At 40.3% G+C, this 22,184-nt stretch overlaps 1 protein-coding gene across 6 annotated transcripts in view; it reads left to right on the top strand.

Annotated features, from left to right (window-relative positions):
• LOC140467299 (chemokine-like protein TAFA-5) overlaps positions 1 to 22,184 on the top strand; it is a 343,804-nt gene that overhangs the window by 153,816 nt on the left and 167,804 nt on the right. The gene's annotated exons all lie outside the window — the stretch shown is intronic.

Here is a 22,184-nt window from a genome sequence, read left to right as displayed (position 1 = left end):
ACTTTGCCTCAGAGAGCAGACAAATGACTCAAATCTAGAATTTCTGCATAAGGGCTAAATAACTTGGTCAGCTTCATTTGAATGCAAATTGCATTTGTATGTCACCTTAAGGTTATTAAATATCCGGAGGAGCAGTCTCAAACACACCTTTACATGAAGGAAATATTAAATGCAATGCAACTGAGTAAAACTAGCCTACATTGCCAAAACATGGAAGGTATGAAATTGGTTTTCGGCAATCATGTGATCGTGAGGCAGCATCAATTGCAATGGAAAGAAAATTGGAGGGAGAGTGTGTAAATCATGCTGTAGATTCTCTGTTGCCCATTTTGTGATATAAGTGAAGACCAATTTCACTCTCAGAAGATAAAAATCTTGGATCTGGTCTCAGAAAATTATTGACAACACAGTCTTTGATGTTACATTATCGAAAAAGATTGCTTATGGGTTTGTAATCCAAACTCTTTATAAACATTAGATCAAAAAAAAGCCTGAAGGCTATGAGGGGCTTATTCAGGTGTCCCTTTTGTAATGTAGAAAATCAGCAGTTTAGGGTCATCAGTTCTGATTGAATTAACCATCAAAGCCAGAATGATGTTTTATCATGTATCAACACTCTCTAAATCTAAATCACAGTTTCCAATGAATTTCTTACTGCTTTAGCTATCAGAAAAACCACAGTTATCTGCATCCCTTACTGTGAAATGGTGCACACTCCTACATTAGATCTGCACTCACACATTAAGATAACTTTCAACTCAATTTATTTTGGAATAGAAGACCTTGTCACATTGCTAGCCTTACTCGATATATCGGTCACACATAATGGCTTTTTCAGTGCAGCTACGTCTTGAATTCTCAAATAAAATATCCCTGTCCATTCAAGAAGCAATAATTTGATGAGCTTCAAGCAAGGCTACTGGGGCTATGAGAGAAGCTAATTATCTCTCTGCAGCAATTTTCGTCTTCCATAGAAGGGCTCAGACAAAACAAAACATGAAATGCTGTAAATCTGAAATCAGCAGGTCAGACAGCATTTGTGGAGAGAAAATTAAAATTTCAGGTTAATTATTTCTCATTTGAAAATGAATCTTAAAGGTTTAACAGTTTCTAAGAAAGTACAGATTCAAAGAATAAAGTGGAGGAAAGGGAAAAGCAATGATGGGTGGTATTGTGGCTCAATGGGTGGCACAGTGGCTCAGTAGTTAGAAACCAGAGCACCCGGAGGAAACACATGCAGAGAATGTGCGAACTCCACACAGACAGTTGCCTGAGGCTAGAATTGAACCCGGGTCCCTGGCACTGTGAGGCAGCAGTGCTAACTACTGAACTCGCTATTCAAAAATCAGATCTCACGCCCATGTCTCTCTCCATCTCGATGGAATGAAATTTATTTCATCAAGTTTTTTTAATTTAATTTTTCCATGTAAAAACAGTTCCCTTGTCACCAACATGATGGGAAATTCATTTGTTTCTAACCATTCAACTTTCAGGATAAAAGCTCTCTTTTTCTCACATAATATGAGTTACTGATTAATAGACATTAAAAATAACAGTGTTGCTTTTCTGTGGGGTCTGTGATGAAGATTTGGCTTGAAACTCAGCAGGTAAGTGAGCCAAAAGTGGGATTATTTCTATTCATGACTGGCAAAACAGCTGTTTGACATTGGTGCCACCTCACAGCAGGGTGACACTTGACTAAGAGAAGCAAACTATATAATGCCAAATCGATTACTTGAGATTTGAAAGTATTTATATCATTTAAGTGCTTACTGGAATTCACATCAAAAGAAAGTAACTAGCAAATGAGAAGCTCAACAGTTATATTCCAAGGATGTTGTATGCATTCTTCTACAATTCTTTCTCCATTTTACTCATCTCATCACAGTCTTCCAGTGAGTTTAATTTATTTCTCCACTTCTTTTGCCCTTCAACTCCATTTCTCCTATTTCCTTTTGACTACTTCCATTTTATGTTATGTCCAGAGGCACAAAAGAAATGCTTGCTCTACTGAGCTAGATTAACTAGTAATAAAACATCGGTATTAATGAACTATGGCTGGGTTTCCCTTTAACAGAACTGTCTTTGACACTCTTAGTATTGCGATCATTACAGTCATTAAGAACCGAAGCCAGTGATTTACATTTTTAAAGAGCTGGGCCAATTATGTGCACTATATTTAATTTGAAGTGATAGCCGGAGTCTGTTCAATATGAATTATTTTTACAATAGTGATGTTGTACGTGAGAACACTGATCTCCTGAAGAAGAAAACCAATAATAAGACATCAGTAGTTAAACATTTAATTCCCAATTAGTGAACCTGCATTTATAGCCCAGTTCGAACTGAGTCAGGAAATGCACACTAAGTATGAGTCATCAATGCTTACCAGAGGTTCAGCAGTAGCCCAATTGCTAACATTCCTGCCTCTGCCTCAGAACGTTGTAGGTGTTGGATAAGATTTTAAAACCAAGAACTTGTATGCTTTCTCTGGAGACTATGAAAGATCTTATGGCACTGTATTAAAGAAGAGAAGAGAAGTTGTCCTGATTGTCTTGGATGATACTTATCCCTCAGAATCATGAAATTATCTTCTCATTACAATATTGCTCTTTATGTGCAAAATTGCTGCTGTGTTTCCTATATTATGACAGTAACTTCATTTCAGAAATACTTCATTGGCTGCAGAGTGCTTTTTGGAAGCCACTACACAAATATAAATCACTTCTAGTCACTATATAAATGCAAATCATGTTTTTTTGCTGAGTCCAGTGTGAAAATTTACTTATGTTTGTGGGTAGTTGGCATCAGTTGGAATAATGTGATGGTGGTGGGGAATGCTGGGAGGAGATACAGTATGTGATGAGGGTCTTGGGGGAGGCACCATATAACTTCTATATGCCACAATCTGATTAAACTATTGAAGGAAGCTGTGTAGATGGCTGTTGCCCAGATTATCAGAGCTGAAAAACAAGTGAGGTGGTTTTAAGATAAGGTTTGGAAGAATGAATGCCAATGGAGACTTTTAAAAAGCACTTAGCGAATGTAATCAGTAACTTTATTCTGTTTTTAATGATGATTGGGCTGGGCTGTCTGAAGACAGAAAGAATCATCTCTATACCTTTGAGCAGCTGTGAAATATTCATGACATTGATACTTTAAAATGATTATTTGTGGAAATTTGTGCTTATGAGACTGATAATTATATTGTAGTGCAAAAATATGAATAGCAAACACAATGGCATTTTTATACCACAAAACGCAATTTACCCAATACTGTAATTAATTCAAAGGCCAACATTAGCAGTTTAAGCAACATGCTAATATCAAGAAGCCTAAGTGGGTTTTCTGGGGTAGAAAAGCACCAAGTATTGTGTGTCTGGTCTTATGTGTGCTAAAACCTGAGTTTGCCCCATTGCATGTGTTAGGTTTACTGACACCACCCTCTTTGAAGTTAAGAAATTATAGCATCTGATGGGCAAGTGTGGTAGAGGAAAACCACTTTCTGGTATAATTTAAAGAGGCTCTTCCATTGGACATAATATTTTGTTGCACGTGAGCAACTAGTTATTGACAAATGAATTAGGAGCACTCATTCACTTGAGCCTCTCTGGCCATTAATAATTATCATGGCTGCTCTGATTACTACATATTCTCATCTAGCCCTGATAATTTGTCTCCCTCTGCTTTAAAAATATTCGAGGACTCTTCATCTCCCACTTCTCTGAGGAAGAGACTGCCAAATACACATGGGTTCTCTGAGAAACTTTCTCCTATCGTTGACTTAAATGTGTGTCCTCTTATTTTTAAATAGTGACCCCCATTTATAGATTCTGAGACAAGAGGAAAATCCCACAGACTCCCTCTCAAGATGGCTGCAGTATCTTAATATATCAATAAAATCACCTTTTACTCAAGATGTCACCATCTATTTCCCTACATTCTGTATCTTTCATGTTCTTTTCCTCAGTAAACACTGATGCAAAATATTCATTTAGTATCTCCCCTATCTTCTGTGGCTCCATACAGAGGCCATCTTGCTGATCTTGAGGGGCTCTATTCTCTCCCTAGTTACCCTTTTGTCCTTAATGTATTTGTAAAAATCCTTTGGATTCTCCTTAATTCTATTTGCCAAAGCTACCTCATGTCCCCTTTTTGCCCTCCTGATTTCCCTCTTAAGTATACTCCTACTGCCTTTATGCTCATCTAAGGATTCACTCGATCTATCCTGTCGACAGCTGACATAAGCTTCCTTCTTTGTCTTAACCAAATCCTCAATTTCTTTAGTCATTCAGCATTCCCTACATCTGCCAGGCTTTCCTTTCACGCTAACAGGAATATACCGTCTCTGGACACTCATTATCTCATTTCTGAAGGCTTTCCCTTTACCTGCAAACGTCTGCCCCCAATCAGTTTTTGAAAGTTCTTGCCTAAAACCATCAAAATTAGCCTTACTCCAATTTAGAACTTCAACTTTTAGATCTGCTATGTTCTTTTCCATCACTATTTTAAAACTAATAGAATTATGGTTGCTGGCCCCAAAGTGCTCCCCCACTGACACCTCAGTCACCTGCCTTGCCTTACTTCCCAAAGGTAGGTCAGGTTTTGCACCTTCTCTAGTAGGTACATCCACATACTGAATCAGAAAATTTTCTTGTACATGCTTAACAAATTCCTCTCCATCTAAACCCTTAACACTGTGGCAGTCACAGTCTGTGTTTGGAAGGTTAAAATCCCCTACTATAAGCACCCTATTATTCTTACAGATAACTGAACTCTCCTTTCTCAATTTCCCTCTGACTATTAGGGGGTCTATAATACATTCCCAATAAGGTGATAATCCTTTTCTTATTTCTCAGTTCCATCCAAATAACTGCCCTGGATGTGTTTCTGGGAATATCCTTCCTCAGTACAGCTGTAATGCTGTCCCTTATCAAAATTGCCACTCCCCCTCGTCTCTTGCCTCCCTTTCTATCCTTCCTGTAGCATTTGTATCCTGGAATACTAAGCTGCCAGTCCTGTCCATCCCTGAGCTATGTTTCTGTAATTGCTATGATGTCCCAGACCCATGTTCCAAATCATGCTCTGAGTTCATCTGCTTTCCCTGTTAGACCTCTTGCATTGAAATAAATGCAGTTTAATTTATCAGTCCTACCTTGTTCTCTGCTTTGTCCCTGCTTACCCTGACTGTTTGACTTAGTTACTTTCTCAACTGTACCAGTCTCAGATGGATCTCTTTCCTCACTATCTCCCTGGGTGCCACCCCACCTTACTAGTTTAAATCCTTCCGAGCAGCTCTAGCAAATTTCCCTGCCAGTATATTAGTCCCCTTCCAATTCAGGTGCAATCCGTCCTTCTTGTACATATTACTTCTACCCCAGAAGAGATTCCAATGATCCAAAAATGTGAATCCTTCTCCCATACACCAGCTCCTCATCCAGGCATTCATCTGCTCTATCCTCCTATTTCTACCCTCACTAGCTTGTAGCACCGGGAGTAATGCAGATATTACTACTCTTGAGGACCTCCTTTTTAAATTTCTGCCCAACTCTCTATATTTTTTCTTTTGAATCTCATCCTTTTCCCTTCCTATGTCATTGGTTCCAATGTGTACACTGACCTCCTGCTGGGCCCTCTCCCCCTTGAGAACATTCTGCACCCTCTCTTAGACGTCCTTGATTTTGGCACTAGGGAGGCAACACACCATTCTGTGTTTTCACTGCTGGCCACAGAACCTTCTGTCAGTGCCTCAGACTAGAGAGTCCCCTAACACAATCGATCTCTTGGAACTAACGTACCCTCCATTGTGTTAGAACCAGTTCTCAATACCAGAAACTTGGCTATTTGTGCTACACTTCCCCAAGAATCCATTACCTTCTACATTTTCCAAAACAGCATACTTGTTTGAAATGGGGATAGCCACAGAAGACTCTTGCACTACCTGCGTACATCTCTTACCTTTCCTGGAGTTAACCCATCTATGTGACTATATCTCTGACTTTTTTCCCTTCCTATAACTGCCTTCCATCACACCCCCTTGCTCTTGTAAATTCCTCATTGCCTCTGTCACTCCAACCGATCCATTCAATCTGATAGAATTCGCAACCAACGGCATTTATTGCAGATCTAACTGTCAATAACACATAAACTCTCCCTAAACTCCCACATCTGACACGAAGAGCATATCACACTACTAAAGGCCATTTTTGCTTCCTCCAATCTGCAGATCCAGGAAATAGCACCGTCTTATTCCTCTACAAAACCCTGATCCTGGCTAACTTAATACTTACAGCTTATATTTGCAAGTTTAATCAAGAGACATAACTCAGGATATTAGTTAGGACACTTTTGGAATATCGCATGCAATTCTGGTCTCCTTCCTATCAGAAGGATGTTGTGAAACTTGAAAGGGTTCAGAAAAGATTTGCAAGGATGTTGCCAGGGTTGGACGATTTGAGCTATAGGGAGAGATTGAATAGGCTGGGGCTGTTTTCTCTGGAGCATCGGAGGCTGAGGGGTGACCTTATCGAGGTTTATAAAATGACGAGGGCCATGGATAGGGTAAATAAATAAGGTCTTTTCCCTGGGGTGGGGGAGTCTAGAACACGAGGGCATAGGTTTATGGTGAGAGGGAAAAAGGGGCAACGTTTTCACGCAGAGGGTGATGTGCGTGTGGAATATGCTGTCAGAAGAAATAATGGAGGCTTGTACAATTGCAACATTAAAAGGCATCTGGATGGGTATGTGAACAGGAAGGAGTTGGAGAGATATGGGCCGAGTGCTGGCAGATGGGACTAGATTGGGTTGGAATATCTGGTCAGCATGGACGGGTTGGACCAAAAGGTCTGTTTCTGTGCTGTATATCTCTATTACTCTATGCCTCTACTCTTCAAAACCCAGCAGGTACAAACAATATTCCTTCTAAGCTGTACAGCTGTTATTTGTGCACAGACCCCAGATGCCCACACAGTGACAGGGAAAAATAGAGGCTATGTAGACTAAACGTATAGGCTATCCCATCTTTACTCATAAGACAACCCATCCAATTCAGATATTAACATAAATTGTTAAAGCTCTCAAAATCTGTGGAGATAGATCGGAGTTAACGTTTCAGGTTCAATGACCTTGAGTTTTTGGAGTTGCATTTATCCTAATAAGTAGGACATAAGTGGTACGGCACAGTGGCTCAGTGGTTAGCATTGCTACCTCACAGCACCAGGGACTCTTCTATTCCAGCCTCAGTGACTGTCTATGTGGAGTTTCAGTTCTATGTTCAGTTTCCACTCACAATCCAAAAATGTGCAGGGTTAGGTGAATTGGCTATAGTAAGTTGCCCATAGTGTTCAGAGATATGTAGGTTCATAGGTGCATTAGTCAGGGGTAAATGTGGGGGAATGGATCTGAGAGGGTTACTGTTTGGAGGGTCAGTGTGGACTTGTTCAGCCGAATGACCTGCTTCCACACTATGTTATACCATTACACTCTTGACGTGCCTTTTGGATGGAGGACAGGCTTTGGGGAGTCAGGATGTGTGGTACTTGCTGCAGTATTCTTCACCTCTGACCTGCTCTTGTAGCTATGGTTTTTAGATGGCAGGTCCAGTTATGTTTCTTGTCAATGGTGATACCAAGGATGCCGATGGTGGGGGATTTAGTGGTAACAATATTGAAAGTCCAGTGGTTAGATTGTCTCTTATTGGAGATGGTCATTGCTTGGAGTTTCTGTGTCGTGAATGTTACTTGCCACTTACCAGCTGGATATTACTCAGTCCTTGTTGCACGTTAACATTGATTGTTCAGTGTCTTGAGAAATTGTGAATGGTGCTGTACATTGTGTAGTCATTGGCAAGCATCCCCTGATGATGACCTTATGATGGAGGGAAGTTAATTGATGAAGCAGCTGAAATTGGTTGGGCCTTATGGAATACCCTGAGGAACTTTTGTAGAGATGTTCAGGAGCTGACATGACTGACCTCCAACAATCACAACCATCTCCCTATGTGCCATATATGACTCCAACCAATGGAGAGTTTTCCAACTGATTCCTATTGATTTCAGTTTTGTGGGGCTCCTTGGTGCCACACCCTTTCAATGTGTCTTTCATGTCAAGGGCTATCACTATCACCTCACCCTTAGTTCATGTTTGAACTAAGGCTATAATAAGGTCAGGAGTTGAGTGACACTGGCAGAAGCCAAACTAGACAGTGAGCACATTATTGCTGAGAAAGTCCTGCATGGTAGCACTGTTGATGACATCTTCCGTCACTTTACTGGTGATCAAGTAGAATGATATGGTCATTGGCTGAGTCAGATTTGTCCTTTTCATGCAGGTAATACCCCAGTGATTTTCCACGTTGTCAGGTAGATGCCACTGTTGTAGCTGATTATTTTGGATGATATGTCCTCTATATTGTGTTTATTTTCCTTACTTAGAATGCTTTTATTTTGCAGGAATAACAATGCTGCTAATCTGTTCTAGGAAGGTTTTTCCCACATTTTGTGACAAAATGAAGGATCCCTACTTTCTCACAGCTAAATTGGAGGATTCTCATCTTTCACAAATAACGTAGAGGGTGCCAACTTTTTGGCAACTTCACTGTATGAATTCCACAGTTTGCAGTCTTGATAAATTATTTCTATTTGCTTAAAATTGAATAAGTCCCATTGCCTGCGGTTTTAAAAAAGAATGCCCACATTAATTACATTTACTAAATGACTACTGCCATTTGTAGCTTTAAAAGATGAATCCTTTTTAAATGCTTTTCTCTCTAGATGATTTCCTCTATCTGTGCCTCCAATAATTATCCCAATCCCTTTTAGGTTTTCTTCCTGGTTGATTATTGCTCCCAGCAGTGTATGTGAATGCTTCCCATTTGTGACACAGTTTTAATAAATGTTTTCTTGCCTCTTCTGCAACCCTAATAAAATCTTTTGGCTTTCTTATTTCATTAGAACAGGCTGTCTATTGGCTTCATAACTTCCCTGGGTCTGCAACCTTGGTTTAAATTACATTTATTGCCCTTGATTTCCCCTCCTTTATGATGCTCGTTGTTAAAACATTAACACATAAGTACTTGCCTTACTTTTCCTACCTTTGCTTGTAATGCTGTTCCGTATTTTTTTAATGTTTTCCCTTCCTCACCACGGACATTAATAAGACTCATAGAGCCTCTGTCCATTCATCACCCAGCTGAACATCATCCTACAGACCAGGGTGGCATGGTGGCTCAGTGTTTAGGCTCAGTGTGGCTCACTGTCTCACAGTGCCAGGGACCTGGGTTTGATTCCAGCCTTGGATGACTGTCAGTGTGGAGTTTGCACATCCTCCCTGTGTCTGTGTGGGTTTCCTCCAACATTTCATAGATGTGCAGCTCAGGTAAATTGGCTGTGCAAAATTGTCCATAGTGTTAGGTGCATTAGTCAGAGGGAAATGAGTTTGGGTGGGTTACTCTTCAGAGGGTTGGTGTGGAGTTGTTGAGCCAAAGAGCCTCTTTCCACACTGTAGTTAATCTAATATCACTGTCACACAATGCAACCTCTATTTGCTCTGGAATAGCTAATTTGTTTTCTCCAGATTTGGAGATGCCGGTGTTGGACTAGGGTGTACAAAGTTAAAAATCAGGTTGTTGATGAAGGAGCAACGCTTCAAAAGCTAGTGCTTCCAATTAAACCTGTTGGACTATAACCTGGTGTTGTGTGATTTTTAACTTTTTGTCCAGGGAATTCTTAATTCATCAGCTGCCACACATTTCTTAACAGGTCTCATATGTTTTTACTGTTGATTTCTTTTCTTATTGAATCTTGCTGCAAAGGTTTCTTCTGTAAGTTTCTTAAATATTCAACTCTTCCCTGCTGCTGACTGCAGGAGCAAGTGACATGAAGCTGAGTCTGAAGATGCTGAAAACTCTTCAGCTCTCCTCCACTGCCAAAATGTTGCAGGAGACGGCCAAATGAAATCTGCAGTCCTGCTCACCATGTTGTATGTTCAGTCACACTGTGCAGCTTCAAATGTGCTGACAGTACTGCCACCACTCTGTTTAAATATAGGATTGTACAGGATCTGCTTGGTTTCATGTGGTCGAGGAAGTCCATTTACTGGTCTAACTTGAAGATGCTCTTGTGTTGAACAATAAGTAGCCGATTCCGAGTTAGCAGGTAGCTACATGTAACGTTGTAGACCTATAAAGTTCTGAGAAAGGGTCACCAGACCTGAAATGTTAACTCTGATTTCTCTTCACAGATGCTGCCAGACCTGCTGAGCTTTACCAGTGCCTTCTGTTTTTGTTTGCGATTTATAGCATCAGCAGTTCTTTCAGTTCTTATAATGTAAACCTGTACTGCAGTGATTGATTATTAGAAGTTACAACAATGAGTTATTTTTCAAGGCTTTGAGGAGGGCCTGGATATTAGATCTCACTCCTATGACATACTAAGCTGCTTTCCCACAAGTGCACATGACATCATCATAGTGGGTGGTACTTCTAGCATTCCTCCACATTAACTATTTCAGACCCATTTATAATACGATACACCTTTCCAGGCTGTATCAGAGCATCAGAGTAAAAAAAAGTGAATTATTATCAGTGTGCCAGAGGTAAATTGTAGTGACAACAGTAATGAAATGACAGAATCAACAAGTTTCAAACTCACAAATTATGAAAGTGCTCGAGAAAAATGATTTTTTTTTGAGCAATAGTCTATTGGTATTGGAAAATATTGATCCATGATATACTTAACTATTTAAAGCCCAGAATGAAAGCCTTTCTTATGCTTGTTCTGATGCATGTGCTTCATTGTACTGTAATCTGTATCCAGAACAATCATTTGATGGAAAGAAAGATTGAGAGAGACAGTGTAAAAGGAACAAAGAAAGTTTGAGTCAAAACATTATGGAAAAGAACAGAAAAAAATTGTGCATTTGAGAATTTTGTTTGACTCTCATGAAAGCAGCAGAGTTTGCTTTGATTTACCCAAGCTTACATTTCCTTCAAAGCTCTCATATCTGTTGGCAAATTATCCTACCTGCCCTGCTGGATACATCTGTTTGAAAATGAAGAATTGTTCAGGTCAGTGCTTCAAGTCAGAATAGTTCCTATTGATTAATTGTTTGGCATTAATAGTAAATTTTGGTGCACATCTAAAATGGAAAAACTTGCAGTCTGAACAAAATCACTAATAATTTTCCAGTTAAATTGAAATATAAAATTATAAAGGCAGAAGTGTTTTTGTAGAGTGCATTCTTTTCTAAAGCCCTCAGCCAGTTTTGCTTTGTTCTCCCATGTATATTCAGTGCAGTACTACACTCTTAAAGTTAGATTAGATTCAGCTTAGTTCTCTCTTTGATGATTGCGACATTGAGCTCGATTGTTTTTGAGATGCATTATTTTAAAAGTTTTTTTTGTACATGCTTGAGGAATTTGCAAGTGATGCTGAAAGTATTAAGAAATATTGGTAAAAATTCATGCAAATATTTGAGAAGACTATAAGACATAGGAGAAGAAATTAGGCCATCCACTCTGCTCTGCCATTCAATCATGGCCGATAAGTTTCTCAACCCCATTCTCCCGCTTTCTCCCCATAACCCTTGATTTACTTGATACTCAAGAATCTATCTATCTCTCTCTTAAATATATTCAATGGCCTACCCTCCACAGCCTTCAGTGGCAATGCATTCCATAGATTCACCACTCTCTGGCTGAAGAAGTTTCTCCTTATCTCTTCTAAAAGCTCTTCCCTTTACCCTCGGGCTATGCCCTTGAGTCCTAGTCTCTCCTTTCAATGGAAACATCTTCCCAATATCTACTCTCTCCAGAGCATTCAGTATTCTGTATGTTTCAATTCAATCCCCCATCATCTTTCTAAACTCCATCAAATATAAACTCAGAGTCTTCAAAAATTCCTCGTAGGATAAATTTTCATTCATTGGACCATTCTCGTGAACCTCCTCTGAACATACTCCAGGGCCAGTACATTCCTCCTGAGATATGGGGCCCAAAATTGCACACAATACTCCAAATGTGGTCTGACCAGAGCTTTATAGAACCTTATAGAACATTCCTGCTTTTATATTCAAGTCCTCTCAAAATAAATGCCATCGTCACATTTGTTTTCCTAACTACTGACTCAACCTGTAAGTTTACCTTGAGAGAATCCTGGACTAGAACTCACAAGTCTCTTTGCACTTCAGACTTGAATTTTCTCGCTATTTAGAAAGTAGCCCGTGACTCTATTCTTCCTACCAAAATGCATGACCTCACACTTTCCCCCACTGTACTCCACCTGCTACTTCTTTGCCCACTCTCCTAACCTGCCCAAATCCTTCTGCAGCCTCCCCACCTCCTCAATGCTACCTGTCCCTCTACCTATCTTTGTACCTATTTTACTGAGTTAATGTATTTTGTGAGTAGTTTTGAACCCAACACTGACTCCTGCAGATCTCCACCAGAAACCAGCTGCCATCCTGAAAAAGACCCCTTGATCGACACACTCTGCTCTCTGCCAGCCAATCCTCTATCCATTCTAGTACATTGCCACTGACACCATGAGCTCTTAACTTACTTTGCAGCGTCCTGTGTGGCACCTTGTAAAATTCCTCCTGGAAATCCAAATAGATCATGTTTATTGGTTCCCCTTTGTCTAATTTGCTCATTACTTCCTCAAATTCTAACAGACTTGTCAGACATGAACTCCCCTTGGCAAAGCCATACTGACTCAGCCCTATTTTACCATGCACTTCCATGTATTCTGCAATAATGGACTCTAAAATCCTTCCCACCTATCTGCTCCACACTTCCCACTGCCCTATCACAATCACCTCCTACCTTCACCCATCTATTGCCATCCCAAACACCTTTCCCCCAGCCCACCCCTCCAATGTAATTCTCAGCCCTTTTCCTCCTCCTCAGTCCTGATGAAGGGTTATGCCTGAAACGTTGACTCTCTTGCTCCTCTGATGCTGCCTGACCTGCTGTGCTTTTTCCAGCGCCACACTTAATCAACTCTAAAATCTTACGAACAACCAAGATAAGACTAACCAGCTTATAATTTCCTGTTTTCTGCCTCCTTCCCTTAAACAGGGTTTTACATTATCCATTTTTCAGACATTTAGGAACCTCCCTGACTCCAGTGATTCTTGAAAGATGACTACCAATGCCTCCATTAACTCTTCAGCTATGTCCTTCAGAACCCAGGTCTAATTCATTTGGTTCATGTGACTTATCCACCTTCACACCTGTTAACTTCCCCAACAACTTCTCCATAATAATAGCCACTATGCTCACCTCTGTTCCTTGACCCTCTTGAAGTTCTGGTATTCTATTGGAATCTTCCACTGTGCGGAGTGATACCAAGTACCTATTCAGTTCCTTTGCTATTTCTTTATTCCCCATTCTGCAGCCTCATTTTTCAACAGTCTACTTTTGCCTCTCTCTTACCTTTTTATATATCGAAAGTGATCACTGAATTGTTAATCCAGTAATGCAGATAATGTTCTGAGGACTTGGGTTCAATAAAAATCAGGAATTAAACATATTAATAAGTACGAATCCATTGCCAATTGTCTGGTTCACTAATGTCCTTACTGCCATCCTTACCTGCTCCAGATCCAGATTTGTAACAAAGTAGATGAACTAACAGCACAAATCATCGTGAATGTTTATGATGCGGTAGGCATCATAGAGACGTGGTTGCAGGGGGTTCATAACTGGCAGTTAAACATTCAAAGATTTACAAATTATCGAACAGACAGGGAGGTGAGCAGAGGGGGTGGGGTTGCCTTGTTAGTTAAGAATGAAATTAAATCTATGGCACTGAATGACATCGGCTCAGATGATGTGGAGTCTGTGGGTGGAGTTGAGGAACCACAAAGGCAAAAAAACCATAATGAGAGTTATGTGCAGACCTCCCAGCAGTGGTTAGGACCAGGGCCGCAAGATAACATATGATGATCAGCTGAGGATCCTGGGATTGTATTCATTTGAGTTTAGAAGGTTGAGGGGAGATCTCATAGAATCTTACAAGATAATGCATGGCTTAGAAAGGGTGGATGCTGGGAACTTGTTTCCATTAGGCAAGGAGACTAGGACCCGTGGGCATAGCCTTAAAATTAAAGAGGGTCAATTTAGAATGGAAATGAGGAGATATTTCTTCAGTGAGAGAGTGGTGGGCCTATGGAATTCATTGCCATGGATCGCAGTGGAGGTCAGGACGTTGTGTGTCTTCAAGGCAGAGATTGATAAATTCTAGATCTCACAAGGAATTAAGGGCTATGGGGAGAGTGCAGGTAAGTGGAATTGAAACACCCATCAGCCATGATTAAACAGTTGAGTGAACTTGATGGGCCAAATGGCCTTGCTTCCACTCCTATGTCTTAAGGTCTTATGTACCAGTAAATAGATAGGGCATGTCAGAAAGGCAAGGTCATGGTGATCATGGGGAACTTCAATGTGCAAAAGGATGGGTGAATAACTTTGCCAGTGGATCCAAAGAAAGAGAATTCATGGAATGCTTACAGGATGGCTTTTTAGAACAGCTTGTGATGGAGCCCACAAGGGAACAAGCTATCCTGGACTTAGTGCTATGTAATGAACCAGACTTTATAAAAACTATTAAAGTAAAGGAACACTTCTGAGGCAGCGATCATAATATAGAGTCATAGAGATGTACAGCATGGAAACAGACCCTTCAGTCCAACCCGTCCATGCCGACCAGATATCCCAACCCAATCTAGTCCCACCTGTCAGCACCAGGCCCAAATCCCTCCAAACCCTTCCTATTCATATACCCATCCAAATGCCTCTTAAATGTTGCAATTGTACCAGCTTCCACCACTGGCAGCTCATTCCATACACATACCACCCTCTGCATGAAAAAGTTGCCCCTTAGGGCTCTTTTATATCTTTACCCTCTAGCCCTAAACCTATGCCCTCTAGTTCTGGACTCCCCGACCCCAGGGAAAAGACTTTGCCTATTTATCCTATCCATGCCCCTCATAATTTTGTAAACCTCTATAAGGTCACCCCTCAGCCTCCGACGCTCCAGGGAAAACTGCCCCAGCCTGTTCAGCCTCTCCATGTAGCTCAGATCTTCCAACCCTGGCAACATCCTTGTAAATCTTTTCTGAACCCTTTCAAGTTTCACAGCATCCTTCCAATAGGAAGGAGACCAGAATTGCACACAATATTCCAACAGTGGCCTAGAGTTCAGTCTGCACTTTTAAAGAGAGAAGGCAAAATTGGATGTAATGGTATTCCAGTTAAGTAAAGGGGCATGAGAAAGGAATTGACGAAAATCAACTGGAAGCAGAGCCTAGTGGGGAAGACAGTAGAGAAACAATGGCAGGAGTTTCCGGGTGTAATTGATGACACAGTACAGAGGTTCATCCCAAAGAAAATAACGATTATCGGGAGTGGGGGGATGAGTGGGAGGAGGTATAAGACAGCCACGGCTGACAAAAGAAGTCAGGAAATGTATCATAGAGAAAATGAGAACCTATAAATTGGCCAAGAGCACTGGGAAATCAGAAGATTGGGAAGACTACAAAAACAAACAGAGGATAACAAAGGAGAGGATCAAATATGAAGGTAAGCTAGCCAGTTGTATTAGAAATTATAGTAAAAGTTTCTTTCAATGCATAAGAAATAAACAAGAGGCAAATGTAGAAATTGGGCCATTCCAAATTGATGCTGGAAGGCTAGTGGTGGACGATAAGGAAATAGCTGAAGAACTTAATAAATACTTTGTGTTAGTCTTCACAGTGGAAGACATGAGTAATAGCCCAACAATGAAGGAGAGTCAAGGGTCAGCGTTGAGTATGGTAGCCATTATAAAAGAGGAAGTGCCAGAAAAGCTAAAAGGTCTAAAAATTGATTAATCTCCTGGCCCTGATGGGCTACATCCTAGAGTTTTGAAGGAGGTGGCTGAAGAAATAGCGGAGGTGTTGGTTGTAATCTTTCAAAAATCACTGGAGTCAGAGAAAGTCCCAGATGATTGGAAAATTGCTGTTGTAACCCCCTTGTTCAAGAAAGGATCAAGACAAAAGATGGAAAATCAAAGGCTGATTAGCCTAACCTCAGTTGTAGGTAAAATTCTAGAATCCATCGTTAAATTCTTGGAAGTATAGAGTTGGATGAGAAAAAGTCAGCATGGATTTAGTGAGGGGAGATCATGCCTGACAAACCTGTTAGAATCCTTTGACAAGGTAACAAGTAGGTTAGATCTGGGAAACCCAGTGCATGTTATCTACCTAGATTTCCAAGAGGCCTTTGATAAGGTGCCTCACGGGAGGCTGCTGAGTAAGGTGAGGGCCCATGGTGTTTGAGGTGAGCTACTGGCATGGATTGAGCATCGGCTGTCTGACAGAAGGCAGAGAGTTGGGATAAACGGTTCTTTTTTGGAATGGCAGCTGGTGACAAGTGGTGTCCCGCAGGGTTCAGTGTCGGGGCTGCAGCTGTTCACTTTATATATTAATGATCTGGATGAGGGGATTGGGGGCATTCTGGTGAAGTTCGCCAATGATACGAAGTTAGGTGGACTGGCAGGTAGTTCTGAGGAGGTGGAGGACTGCAGAAAGATTTAGACAGTTTAGGAAAGTGGTCCAAGAAATGGCTGATAAAATTCAACGTGAGCAAATGTGAGGTCTCGCACTTTGGAAAAAACAATACAAGCATGGACTATTTTCTAAACAGTAAGAAAATTCATAAAGCCAAAGTACAAAGGGATCTGGGAGTGCTACTGCAGGATTCTCTAAAGGTTAACTTGCATGTTGAGTCCGTGGTTAAGAAAGCAAATGTAATGTTGTAATTTATCTCAAGAGGGTTGGAATGTAAATCAGCGATGTGCTACTGAGACTTGATAAAGCTCTAGTTAGGCCCCATTTAGAATACTGTATCCATTTCTGGGCCCCACACCTCAGGAAGGATATATTGGCACTGGAACGTGCCCAGCGGAGATTCACACGGATGATCCCTGGAATGATAGGCCTAATGTAAGATGAATGGCTGAGGATCCCGGGATTGTATTCATTTGAGTATAGAAGATTGAGGGTAGATCCAATAAAAACTTTCAAGATAATACATGGCGTAGAAAAGGTGGACACTGGGAATTTGTTTCCGTTAGGCGGTGAGATTAGGACCCGTGAGCACAGCCTTAGAAGTAGAGAGGGTCAATTTAGAATGGATACGAGGAGACATGTGATGGCCAAAACATCGTATTTTCACTACAAGCTTATTTATCTCATTTCATGTACTGCACCCAATTGAGTACATTTGTTTTAATTATCCCCACACCCCCTCAACATTATTCCCTTATATACTATTCTTGAAGTTAGATTCCTGACCCTTTCTATATTCTCTGTCCTTTTACTTGTTCTGGAAACTTCAGTAACCTCTTCTGAGTCCTGCACATCCCATCTCTCCTCTGCCTTTAAGTCGTTTTAAACTCCTTGCCATCACCCTCTTTCGCCTTTCCACTAGGATCCTAGTCCCAGATTAGTTCAAATGGAGCCTGTCCCGATGGTACAGATTCCTCCTGACCTACTACTGATGCCTGCGCCCCACAAAATGCGATAATTATCACCATCTTCACTAATGTTCCAAACATTTCTCGATATTTTGGGGAACAGAAATAGTTTCTAAACTATCTCAGTTTTTCTTGTACTTAGCAAAATCCCAACTCTTAAGCCACACCATAAATATCCAAGATTCCAGCTCTGCAGAATGTTAGTCTCAACAATCACTGTGGAGGCTAACACAAGCACAGGAGGGTAACATCACATAAAGTCATAGAGATGTACAGTATGAAAACAAACCCTTTGGTCCAACTTGTCCATGCCAACCTGATATCCGACATAAATCTAGTCCCATTTGCCAGTGTTTGGCCCATACCCCTCTGAACCCTTCCTATTCATATAACCATTTACTGTAGATGCCTTTTAAATGTTATAATTGTACCAACCTCCACGACTTCCTCTGACAGCTCAATCTATGCACGTAACACCCTCTGAATGAAAAAAATGCCCCTTACGTCCCTTTTATATCTTTTCCCCTCTCACCTTAAACGTCTAGTTTTGGATTCCCCACCATGGGAAAAGACCTTGCCTATTAACCCTATCCATGCCCCTCATGATTTTATAAATGTCTATAAGGTCACCCCTCAGCCTCTGAAACTCCAGGGAAAATAGCCCCAGTCTATTCAGCCTCTCACTATAGCCCATTCTCTCTAACCCTGGCAGCGTCTTCGTAAATCTTTTCCGAACCCTTTCAAGTTTCATAATTTCCTTCCTGTAGCCGGAAGATCAGAATTGAAAGCAGTATTCCAATAGTGGCCTAACCAATGTCGTGTACAGCCACAACATGATCTCCTGACTCCTATACTCAATGCACTGACTAATACAGACAAGAATACCAAACGCCATTTTCATTATCCTATCTACCTGCGACTCCACTTTCGAGAAACCATGAACCTGCGCTCCATGGTCTCTTTGTTCAGGAACATTCCCAGGATCTTATTGTTAATCGTTTACGTGCTGCCTTGATTTGCCTTTCCAAAATACAGTACCTCACATTTATCTAGATTAAACTCCATCTGCCACTCCTCAGCCCATTGGCTCATGGGGATATCTGTATCAGCAAAACATCAATATTTTCAAAAGGTGAGAAAGTGAAAATGCAATGATCAAAGCAACCAAAGAAAAATGCTTACACACAGCATTAAGCAAGGAATTTGCTTGTTCATTAATTTTGCAGTGTTTCTCTGATGTGATGTTCATTTTAAACACCCCTCTGTAATCTAAACATGATGTCAGATACAATAATCACACCAAACCACGTATAGCTGAGATCAATATTTTATAGTTACCAAGTGAAAAGATGTGTATTATAAATTAATATCTTTCTTAAGCTCGAAACTATAATCCTTGAAGCTCATGTGGAGTATAAACAATGATATGGACACATTGGACTGGATGGCCTGTTTCTATGCTGTACATTCTGTGTAAATTTAAATTTCAGCAAGGAATTAATTGATTTTTTTAAAGCTGTTTTCACAGTTAATCTCTCAGGGTCAAAGAGCTGTTCACATCACTGCTTCAAATGGTGTGACATAGACGATTTTGATTCCCCAAGAACCACAAGCCACTGTCTACACAGCCTGCGCAACATTTATCAATGAGGAAAGCCAGATTGGCCACCCAGGATGTGGCCTATTGCACTATCTAGCCATGGGGGATCAACATAGTCTGTGTAGTGCTGCTCGAAGTGGTGCTAAGTGAATTAAATGTTCTGCTTCAGTGTTTTGGTTTGACTCTAACCTACAGAAATGAGTGCACACATACACACACAACCATTTTTTTTATCACTTTGTCATTGTGTTTATAAAAAGCAGTTTTCATTTCAAGGTCAGAACATTCAATAATGTTCTCCAGTGGTTTGTTCTGTACACAACCAGTTTTAATCAGAAACTACACATAAACAGCAAAAAAAATGTCTTCACTTAAAGCAAGGACATCACAGCATATAAAGTCAAGTTTACAAGCGTAAACATATGATCACCAGGACACAAAGGATTCAAATAATTTTGGTGGAAAGTTATTGGATTTGAAGTTGCTTTTCAAAGAAAATCTATCTATTTATCTGTGTTCAACAGAAATGGACAAATCAGTAAGATTTATGGGTCAATTATCAGTAAATCACTTTTGTCCTGAGATTTTCAGTATGTGCAATTTTGCATGTCTATTAATGCAGGCCAGACTGACATTGAGACATATATCAAGATAAAATGCATTTGCAAATAGTTACGTGGAGTGGTAAATGATTTGAAAATCAGATCCTTGGCAAAATCTTGATTTTAGGCAAGACTTCTTAATTATTTTAAGTAAGTACCAATTTAACCAGCTTCCTTTGGTGTCAAAGCATAAATACCATTGTAATTATGTGAAGAAATGTTATGTTGCAAATCTGATGTGCACCTTAAGAGGAGAAGACAAGGAAATCATCTAGACATTGAGTTCCTGACACACCCCACCTTTTAAAATGAGCCCATTATATTGAAGATTGGAAAGTCATTTATTCATAATACGATACTTTTGTAATTATATGAAATTTAATTTTGCAGCTTTTTATAATAAAATTCTGAATCCGCAATTGCATTAGTGAAGAGTAATAAGATTAATAGTTTTATAAACATTTCTCAGCCTAACAATCTTCAGAAGTAATGAACTAGAATTTGCTTAAATTCTTTTGCTGTAAAGATAACATTGGCAACAACTTTTCTGCTTGGATTAAATAAATACCTATGTTACTGAAGAACAAATCATTTGTGCACCAGTATGCTTTTTTCAGTGATTCATCTTACTCAAAGGCATACATTCAATCCCCATTCACTTCATTCACCTTTCTACTTGGTGGCTAGTAGATCAAGGAAGTTGATGACAAATCTCTCTATCTCTGAAATTGGCATCATTTCTGCAGTCCAGCTTTCACCTTTGAGTCTAACGTATTGTACTGCCATGCTGCTCAGATTGCCATCTGCAGCAGAAGGATTAACCAGTTCTGCTTTGATGTATTTCTGAATGTTGTGTCATGTGACTTCCTACAGCCAGTCATCAAGCATTTCTGAGAATGTATCTCTTCAGGGTTAATAATAAAAAGAATGGTTTGACTCTTACATTTTATGCCTTCATTCCAGAAACTTGAATACATAATCAAGACTGACACTCCAGTGCAGTACTGCAGGAATGCTACAGAGTTGCTGTCTTACCCACAATGTTTAATTGAGCTTGTCCTCTTAAGTAAATGTAATAGATACTTGGCACAGTTTTGAAGATTATGAGGGCAGCTACCTTGATAGCCTGGCTGGGAGAACTGGCCACTCTCCTTTCATTGTATGAGTCTTTTTTTTAATCTTGAAAGCCTCCTTCCAGAGGCAATATCTGTTAGTTATAATTAAACTAGCCCTAAATCCCATCAAACTTAGACTTCTCAGACTTTATGTCTTTTACGATCTCTCTGGAGCAAAAAAAAGGACAACACAACCTTGTTAAAGGAGCAGCATCATCACACTACATACAGAACAGGGCAGGTTATACTCCTGGAATACGTATCCCTGCCTAGAACCTGAGCCAATCTGAATACTCCAAGTAGGAGTACAGTGGTGGTCCAGGCAAATACGAATATGCTACTTATCTTTGGTGCCTTAGCACACTTAAAGATCTGCTACAATTTTCTTTTTGTAAAAGAGAGCATAAGTATGTGTGAAGCTAGACTTGTGCCAAATAAGTTGGTACAGGGTCTTAACCATTAAGTCCACCGGATGCTGACAGTAAATCTCAAATCGCTAGCTGTGCATCACAGGGTTGGACTTAATGCTTGCTCACAGATGGATTTAGAGATGGAGAGGCTCATTAAAGCCAGTGGATTGTCTGCCTGCATCATTCTCGCATATGGTAATGCCCATTTTGGGGCTTATTTTGCATGGTCTACTCACCAGTAGGTTGTTTGAGACCCTTAAGTGGACAATTCACACGGAATTAAGAGTCTCATCCTGCTTTCTAATGAAGTAGGATTTTTAGATTCTCCCCATCCAGGTTGTCCGCACTCTTCTACCCAGCCCCCATCTCCCGAATAGCAACTCCAACTCAGTACAACTTCCAACCACCTTTATCAGGGTCTGCCAGCTGAGCACTCAGTGAGACACCCGAAGTAAGTTAAATCCTGCTCCAATACCACATGTCACAAAGTGCTTGAGATTGCTCTTTTGGCCAGTAGCGTCCTGAACCACAATGGCTGTGGCTAAACCGATTCTCCCTTAAGCAGGCTCTCCCTGGTCTTTTTCCAGCAACGGGATGAAATTTAGCGCCTTTTAATAACTTAGTTTTCAGTCTGACTTCCTCATTACATAATTTTTTTTAATGGAATAGATTTGTCTTTTTCTTAGTTTCTGTTTGGAATCTTGCACCCTGTGATTATTTTTGTGTTGCTGGTGAGTTGGACAGACACTTTGTGATGAAGTTCCAATGGAGGCAACATCACATGATTAGAGTGAAGAATGTTGCAAGGAATTAATTTACAATTTGCTAGGAGCAGTCTAACTTGTATCTTCTTATAATTTCACAAAAAGAAAATTTATATTGTATAAAGTTTGAAGTGCATCATTGTTGCTGACATAATCATGTCTTATTTGCCATCCAGT

Source organism: Chiloscyllium punctatum, chromosome 45, assembly GCF_047496795.1.
Source record: "Chiloscyllium punctatum isolate Juve2018m chromosome 45, sChiPun1.3, whole genome shotgun sequence".
NCBI classification, from domain to species: Eukaryota; Metazoa; Chordata; class Chondrichthyes; order Orectolobiformes; family Hemiscylliidae; genus Chiloscyllium; species Chiloscyllium punctatum.
The sequence above is the reverse complement of the archived record's forward strand: the minus strand, read 5'-3'. Positions and strand labels throughout refer to the sequence as shown.